Raw genomic sequence first — 7,280 nt, forward strand, 5'->3', positions numbered from 1 at the left:
TAAATAAATGTAGTTCCTTGATTTAGTAATCTGCATGAACGAGTAATATGTAAAGTTCAGCTGTTGTAGCTGAAGGACCGCTGGGGTTTTAATTTTTTCCCCCTTTAGGCTGCACTCTAATACTTTGTTAGTCTGCTTGCTAAAACCCATTTATTAGCTTGGGGAGTAAGTCCTGCAGTGAGCAAGAATAATAAAAGTAATTTCATATGCACATCTGGTGTGTTCTTATTATAAAAGTGCTTCTGTCGTGGAAACCATTCCGCTTTTTCTATTGGCATGCCAGGAGAAATGGAGAGACGAGGAGGAAAAATCAGCTGGTCTGACATCAGGGCAACAAGTTCACAAATGTTGATCTTTTTTCTGTTGCATCAGGATGCTTAAAAGATCAGCATTTTTGTCACAAAATATGCAGAAATTTATAGTTCATCATATCTGCTTTAATATAAGAAGTATATCCTGGTTTACGGTATGAAAAATAGCAGCAGGAAGCATTACTTTCAGTGTAAAAAACAGCATCTGAAGTCAAAAAAGTACAAATTTCAAATTGGTTTTAGATTGTTTGCTAAAAGCTTCCTTTTTAACACCTTTTCTTTATTTTAGATCTTGTTTCTTTAACACATGTTGATAACCAGAGCAGCAACAAATTATTTTGATAGCTGACTAATCTATCAGTTTGTCAATTTGTTAATACCACTTTGAATTAGTATAATTGTTTTCCATTGCTACATTTTCTATGCTAATTAAATGTTTTAGATATCTTATACACACTGCTCATAACAATAAAGGGAACAAGTAAACAACACAATATAACTTCATTAAATCAAAGTTATGTGAAATCAAACTGTCCTCTTAGGAAGCAACACTGACTGAAAATCAATTTCACATGCTGTTGTGCAAATGGAATATACAAGAGGGGAAATTATTGGCAATTAGCAAGACACTCGATAAAGGAGTGGTTCTGCAGGTGAGGACCACAGACTTCTCAAGTGCTTTCTGGCTGATGTTTTGGTCACTTCTGAATGTTGGTGGTGTGTTCACACTCTGGTAGCAGGAGGCGGACTCTACAATCCACACAAGTGGCTCCGGTAGTGCAGCTCTCATCCAGGACGGCACATCAATGGCAAGAAGGTTTGCTGTGTCTGTCTGCGTATGTAGCAAGTTGATTTTAATATTATTATAGATGAACATTCTCAAAACTTTCAGTGGAACATTTTATTTTTACTGTTACTACTTTTATACTCATTTTCTTATTTTTGTTACCAAGTTGATAGTTCCTAATGTTGCTTGTTGCGAGGGGGCCGGTAATTAGTGTGACACACCTCTTGTCCATGTGCGCAGCTGCGTTTCACTTCTACAGTTGAACGTCTGTGCTTGGAGCTTTCCACGATTTCCTTGTGAGTCAAGCTAGCAGTTATGAAATTAAATTTAGTTGCTAAAAAGGTGCAGAAATTTAAGATTATAGCAGCTGTTTTTGTAAGGTCTGTGTTTGATTTTGTTCCATTAGTGTGTTAGTCTCAGTATCTACTTTTTTTTCTCTGCTAGCTTGGGAAGATTTCTGCGTTGGGAGCTGTAGCCGCCGTGTCCACTGATTTGTGCCTTTCGTTGCTGTTTTAAAGGTTTGTTTTTTGTCATTCATGATAAAAATAATGTCTGGTACTGTACTCCATTGATGCTATTTTATTTTGTCTTTTTTTTGTGAAATTGGTATAATCAGTCTGGAACTGAGCTGAGCCAAATTACATTATTTTAATTTTATTCTGTGCATATTAATTTGGATTTTCATCCAATTTTTATTTTTATATGAGCCGTCTGCCGTGTGGGAAGACTTGTGTTGGGAACTGGAGCCGCTGTCCACTGATCTGTGCCTTTCGTTGCTGTTTTAAAGGTGCATTAAACGTGTGGTGACCAGACTTCTTGCCTATCTTTCTGTGTGCCATTCTGGCGGCCATTTGGAACCTCTGTAGTGTCCAGAGACTGGAGGCATGCTACCAGGAGACGTGGAGGAGAGCAGCAACCCAGCAGCAGGAATCTCCACTATTGTGCAAGGAGGCGCATGTGGAGCACTGCCAGAACCCTGCAAAATGACCTACAGCCGGCCACAAATATGCATGTGTCTGCACAAACTGTTAGAAACTGACTCCATGAGGATGGTATGAGGGCCCGATGTCCACAGATGGTGGTTGTGCTCACAACCCAACACCGTGCAGGAGGCTTGGCATTTGCCAGAGAACACCAGGATTGGCAAATTCACCACTGGCTGCCCTGTGCTCTTCACAGATGAAAATGGGTTCACACTTGGCATGTGATAGACGTGACAGTCTGGAGACACCGTGGAGAGCGATCTGCTGCCTGCAACATCCTTCAACATGACAGATTTGGCAATGGGTCAGTGTTACAACCCAGCTCGTTGAGCTAAAACAAAAAATATTGAGACGTGGACTTCAACAATAATTAGGCTTCTTATTGAGCACCAAACATGAAATGAAACAAAAAAACTAATGCAAATAGCATGCGGCCCCTGTGGCTGATGGTGTCGCCAGAAGCAGGTGAGCAGGGGATCCTGCAGAAGAAAAGAAAGTAAAGTTGGGGTGGGCATTATAAGTTGGGCAAGAGCCAGCCTGAAAAGCAGAGCTGGGTGGAGAAGTGAGCTCAGCCCCAAGTGAGCTTCAACTCAACTCCACCAGCCCCCTTCCCTCTTTCAATAGCCTGCTTTAATAGCCAGGAGATGCTAGGCCCTAGCAGATCCTGGATGCAGCTACTTCCGGGGTTCCTCAGGATAAAGAACAATAAAAAGATGGATCCCTTCATGTAAAGTGGAGGGGGACGCACCATCTAGTGCAGGGGTGTCAAACTCCAGTCCTCAAGCGCCGCTGTTCTGCAGTTTTTAGATGTACCACAGGTACGAAACGCTGGAATTAAATGACTTAATTACCTCCTTGTGTAGATAAGTCCTCCAGAGTCTTACTGATGACCTAATTATTCTATTCAGCTGTGGTGCAGCAGAGGCACATCTAAAAGTTGCAGGGCAGTGGCCCTCCAGGACTGGAGTTTGACACCTGCGATCTAGAGCAGTGTTTCCCAACCCTGGTCCTCAAGGCACACTGCCCTGCATGTTTTAGGTATTTCCTTGCTTCAGTCCAGCTGATTTCAATCAATGACTAACAGGTGTTTGCTGAACTGCAATCAGTTGAATTAGGCACATTACAGCAGGGATACCTCTAAAGCATGTAGGACAGTGTGCCTTGAGGACCAGGGTTGGGAAACACTGATCTAGAGTGACAGGAAATGCCTTCAGAAAGCTCTGTGTCTTCTTCAGATCCTTGCCTGCACCTTTTGTGTCTCTGGGCGTTGTCCGTGGAGCCTGCCAGAATTTCCAGGTGGCAGCACACCTCTGCCACCTGCTGCATACTCAGGTGTATCTCGGCTGCAACCTTAGACAGTCCCAGGTACGATTGGAGCAGAGTTGCCACATCCTCATTCCAAAGAGCCGGTTCCTGGCCCACGATCTTCAGCAGGTCTTGGTTGCTGACTATTGGCAGATGGTAGTGTTTGTGCAGTTGGCTCAGCTCCATGTGGGCGCTCTTGATGCCTGAGCAGGTGATAAAAAAAGAAGTGGTCTGGGACATCCCTGTCCTGCAGATGTTCACCCAAAGGAGGCAGCCGGCTTTCCTGCTGCTTTTGCTCAGTGGACCACGATCACATAGCCGCCATAACGGCTTCGTTTCACCCACTCTTTGTCCATCAGAGTGGGTGGCACCATTCTGCCACCGTTAGTCTCTTACCTCGCAGTAATAATAAAATCTGGTTTTCTCCTCCTCAGTCACGTGCAGGCTGTCCTCCAGGTTTTTGTTGATGCGCTTCACGCATTAACTTTGGCAACCTGTAGCTTCTGCACATACTCTGCCACCTTTTCATTTTTCCTAGTAAAGGCTGCTGTCATCTGAGCAGCACCTGGAACCAGGAAGTTAAGCCATCAGCACGTTTGCCATCTCTTGCTTGGTGTTTGCCATTTTTAATTTCCCTTTCAAGTGGACCTTGTAGCTCTGGAGAAGGGGTCATCAGAGGTTGCCTTCTTGTACAAACCCATCTCCTTTATGAACTTTCGGGCCCCTTTTGACTCCTGGAGCTCTGTGTCCTTGCAGATCGCTCCTCCTCCTTGCTTCCTGACTGGGACGACCCCTCCTGCATAGCGGTGGCTGCTGGCTCCTCTGCAGTGGCGGAGCAAGCAGCTTTGTCGGCAACTGCTGCTGCCCTCCTCAATCAACAGCTCATCCTTGTTCGGCGGGTTCAGAACGATGAACTCGTCCCACTAGACTCGTTTGAGAATCCAGTACCTGCCGGTAGGATCTAGGCACCACCTGCAGCGCTGATGGTAATCCCACCAACGGCCTTTCAGAGTTCACCTTTTCATTGAGTGCTTGCCTTTCACAAGCTTCTCCTTTATGGCTGCCTTGGGCTCGCCTGCAATGCACTGCATTGCCAGATGAGTGGAGATGGACTTTTGTGGCTTCTGGCATAACGGGCAACACACCACACAGCGTTCGGCTCTTTTGTCTGGTCCAGACATGATGTGTGGCTCCAATGTCTACCATGTGGAAGAGAAAAATCCTGTCAGGAAAACAATGAGGCATTTACAATCCAACTCAAATGTTTTGGAGAGCCAAGCTGATCGATATTGAGGGGAAAGTCCATCTCTTGCTGGACAATCAATCACCTGGCTGTGAGGCGCCATCTTCAGAATGGGGTCTCATCATTTGAACCAGTTTGCACTCAAATGGTTTGTCGGTTAAATTTTGTTTGAACTTTTCCCTTTGTTTACATGTTTGAGCTTGACCTGCTTGTGGGTGGGAATCGCCCTCTGATCACGTCAGTTTTCACGTTTTGTTTCGGTGCATTTCTTTTGGTTTGAATACGGAAACATACATGGTTTGGGACTATTTTGTGGTTTGTTGGGTGGTGTGGTGTCTGTGGAGCAGCCTTTTGTCCCTCAACATAATCAAGGTGAGTGAAGTGTTGATCGTGTGCACCTGTTCGCAGATTTGGTCCCCGGTAGGCATAGAGGTGTTGCTCCTTTGGGCTTCATCTTGTTGTTTTTGTAGTGTTGCTTGGAGGTGGTTGGTGTTGACTGTGCTTGGACAGTTGTCTGACACCTATCTGATGGACTTATATCTTATGTGGGGCGGTCTGTATAGATTACCTTACTTGCCTGCTGATTTAATGTGCATAACAACCCAGCCCAAGAGGTGTGAAGACAAGGTTGCTAGGAAATTTTGGCTGGGCAGGTCAGTTAGCGGGGTACTTCTGTCTGCCTGTGCACACAGATCAACACAGATCCTAACTGATTATTGTTGTGGTGTTTGTCAGGAGCAGACATGACTTCTCTTTCTGAATTTTTTTTTTATTTTCCCTCAAAGGAGTTTTTGGATGATTGCAAGAAAGCACATTTGTTTGAAATTGGTAAGCACTATGGTGTAGACGTAGATGGCCGCTGTTCTAACGAGAGCTTGAAGGCTATTTTTCAATTTAATTGAAAAAGACGATTTGCTGCGACCAGTTAGTGAACATAGTGCGTCTAAACCCATAGTTTTAGCCCACCTGTTCCCCAGACCTGAATCCGATTGAGCACATCTGGGACATCATGTCTCGCTCCATACACCAACGTCACGTTGCACCACAGACTGTCCAGGAGGTGGCGGATGCCTTAGTCCTGGTCTGGGAGGAGATCCCTCAGGATCTCCACCACCTCCTCCACCATCCGCCACCTCCTCTTCCTCAAGTGTGCTAGTATATTTGTTTGCATTAGAAACTAGACAGTCTTTGTTTTTGCATTTTAGGCACTTGCTTATGCTGCATTGCTTTAATTCTCAGTGGAATAGATTCAACAGGTGTTGAAAACATTCTTCAGATTTTGGTCCATATTTAACAGGAACATCACTGCTTAGTTTATATTACTTTTAACCCAGAAAAGGATTTAGCTCTTCTTTTTGTCGTTCCTATGGTTTATTTTTTAATTAATGTAACGCACTTTGAATTGTCTTGTTGCTGAAAATGTGCTATATAAATAAAATAAACTTGCCTTACCTTAGTGACATGACAGTTGCTACAGGTTTTTCAATTACAGCCCCATGATATAAATCTGCTTTTCCACCACATCCTGAAGGTTTAGAAAATGGTTAAATATCACCTTAACTCTGTTAAAAGGTGCATTAATCAGCTGCATTACATAGTCTCACCATTAATAAAATTAACTAATTCAATGCCATGTATGTGTTGTGACTTGAAGCATCATCTGATACTTGGGATCCGATTCAACATCCCTCATTCTGAATCCATTGAACTGCTGCCACTTTATAGCTGAACTCTGTTTTTGTTCATTTGCAGTTAAATGCGTATTTAGTAAAGTGGCCGATGAGTTTCAATTCCCTGTGGCAAATTAGATTGCGTTGTCAAATGTTAATTATGAAAATAGTTATTTCTCTTCTCAGGTTGGCTCTAATTTCAAATTAGAAATACTGAAAACAAGCCAATAATGTTCTTTTAAACACTTTATAGTTTCTAATTTTTGTGTTTAAATAAAAAACAAATCCATGCTTGACTTGCCTTTCTTAAGTCAAGCTTTGGCACTATTTGTCAAATTAATATATTGATAAATGTATATGACGGCACTATATTGAGTTTATTTGCAACAGTTTGAATGTCTGAGTCTCATGTTTGAGTGAAGATGTGAAGGTTGGACCATGACGGCACAGAACCTGAAACAAGTGATGGCAAAGATAAAAATAGTCTTTAGAACCTGATGCACTCAGCCAGATTGGGTGGGTTTCTGCCCAACTGGGTTTCCTTTGAACACCTTTGGCAGAAAAAACCCCACCTGGTTGTTAAAATTTGGGCTGCTTGTTTTTAAAAGTATTCATTGGAAAATGTGTCATTGTGTGGCAGAAAAGCAAAAGAACGTGTACATTTAAAAAAATGTCATGTCCTTGCGCTCATTCTTTTATTTTGAAATGTTTAGACATCAATGGTTGGGTAGTCATTGGTTAATGAAGTGTCACTATGTGGTGGTATTATAAAATGGAAAATCCTAGTGCAACTTTATCATTTAAAAGGACATACTGACAGAAAAACTCAAGTTTCTTAGTGTTCAAAGAGTCGGGTCCCAATGGGATAAGAAACAACCAGAAACAGTGACTTGACGATTACAATGTGTATCACTTATCACGTCTATAAATGCAGTCGATGACCTGTAGGATAAATAACAGAAGCCCTAAAAATAAAACCGT

At 42.9% G+C, this 7,280-nt stretch overlaps 1 long non-coding RNA gene across 1 annotated transcript; it reads left to right on the forward strand.

Moving 5' to 3' along the window:
* On the forward strand, positions 1-5,718 carry LOC106958615 (uncharacterized). Its single transcript, XR_001427185.1, has 3 exons — positions 1-12; positions 2,632-2,635; positions 5,591-5,718. It is a non-coding gene; the product is annotated as an uncharacterized LOC106958615 (long non-coding RNA).
* Positions 5,719-7,280: the final 1,562 nt, after the last annotated feature.

This window comes from Poecilia latipinna, unplaced genomic scaffold (genome assembly GCF_001443285.1).
Source record: "Poecilia latipinna isolate Pla-1442-1.1 unplaced genomic scaffold, P_latipinna-1.0 Scaffold1000, whole genome shotgun sequence".
NCBI classification, from domain to species: Eukaryota; Metazoa; Chordata; class Actinopteri; order Cyprinodontiformes; family Poeciliidae; genus Poecilia; species Poecilia latipinna.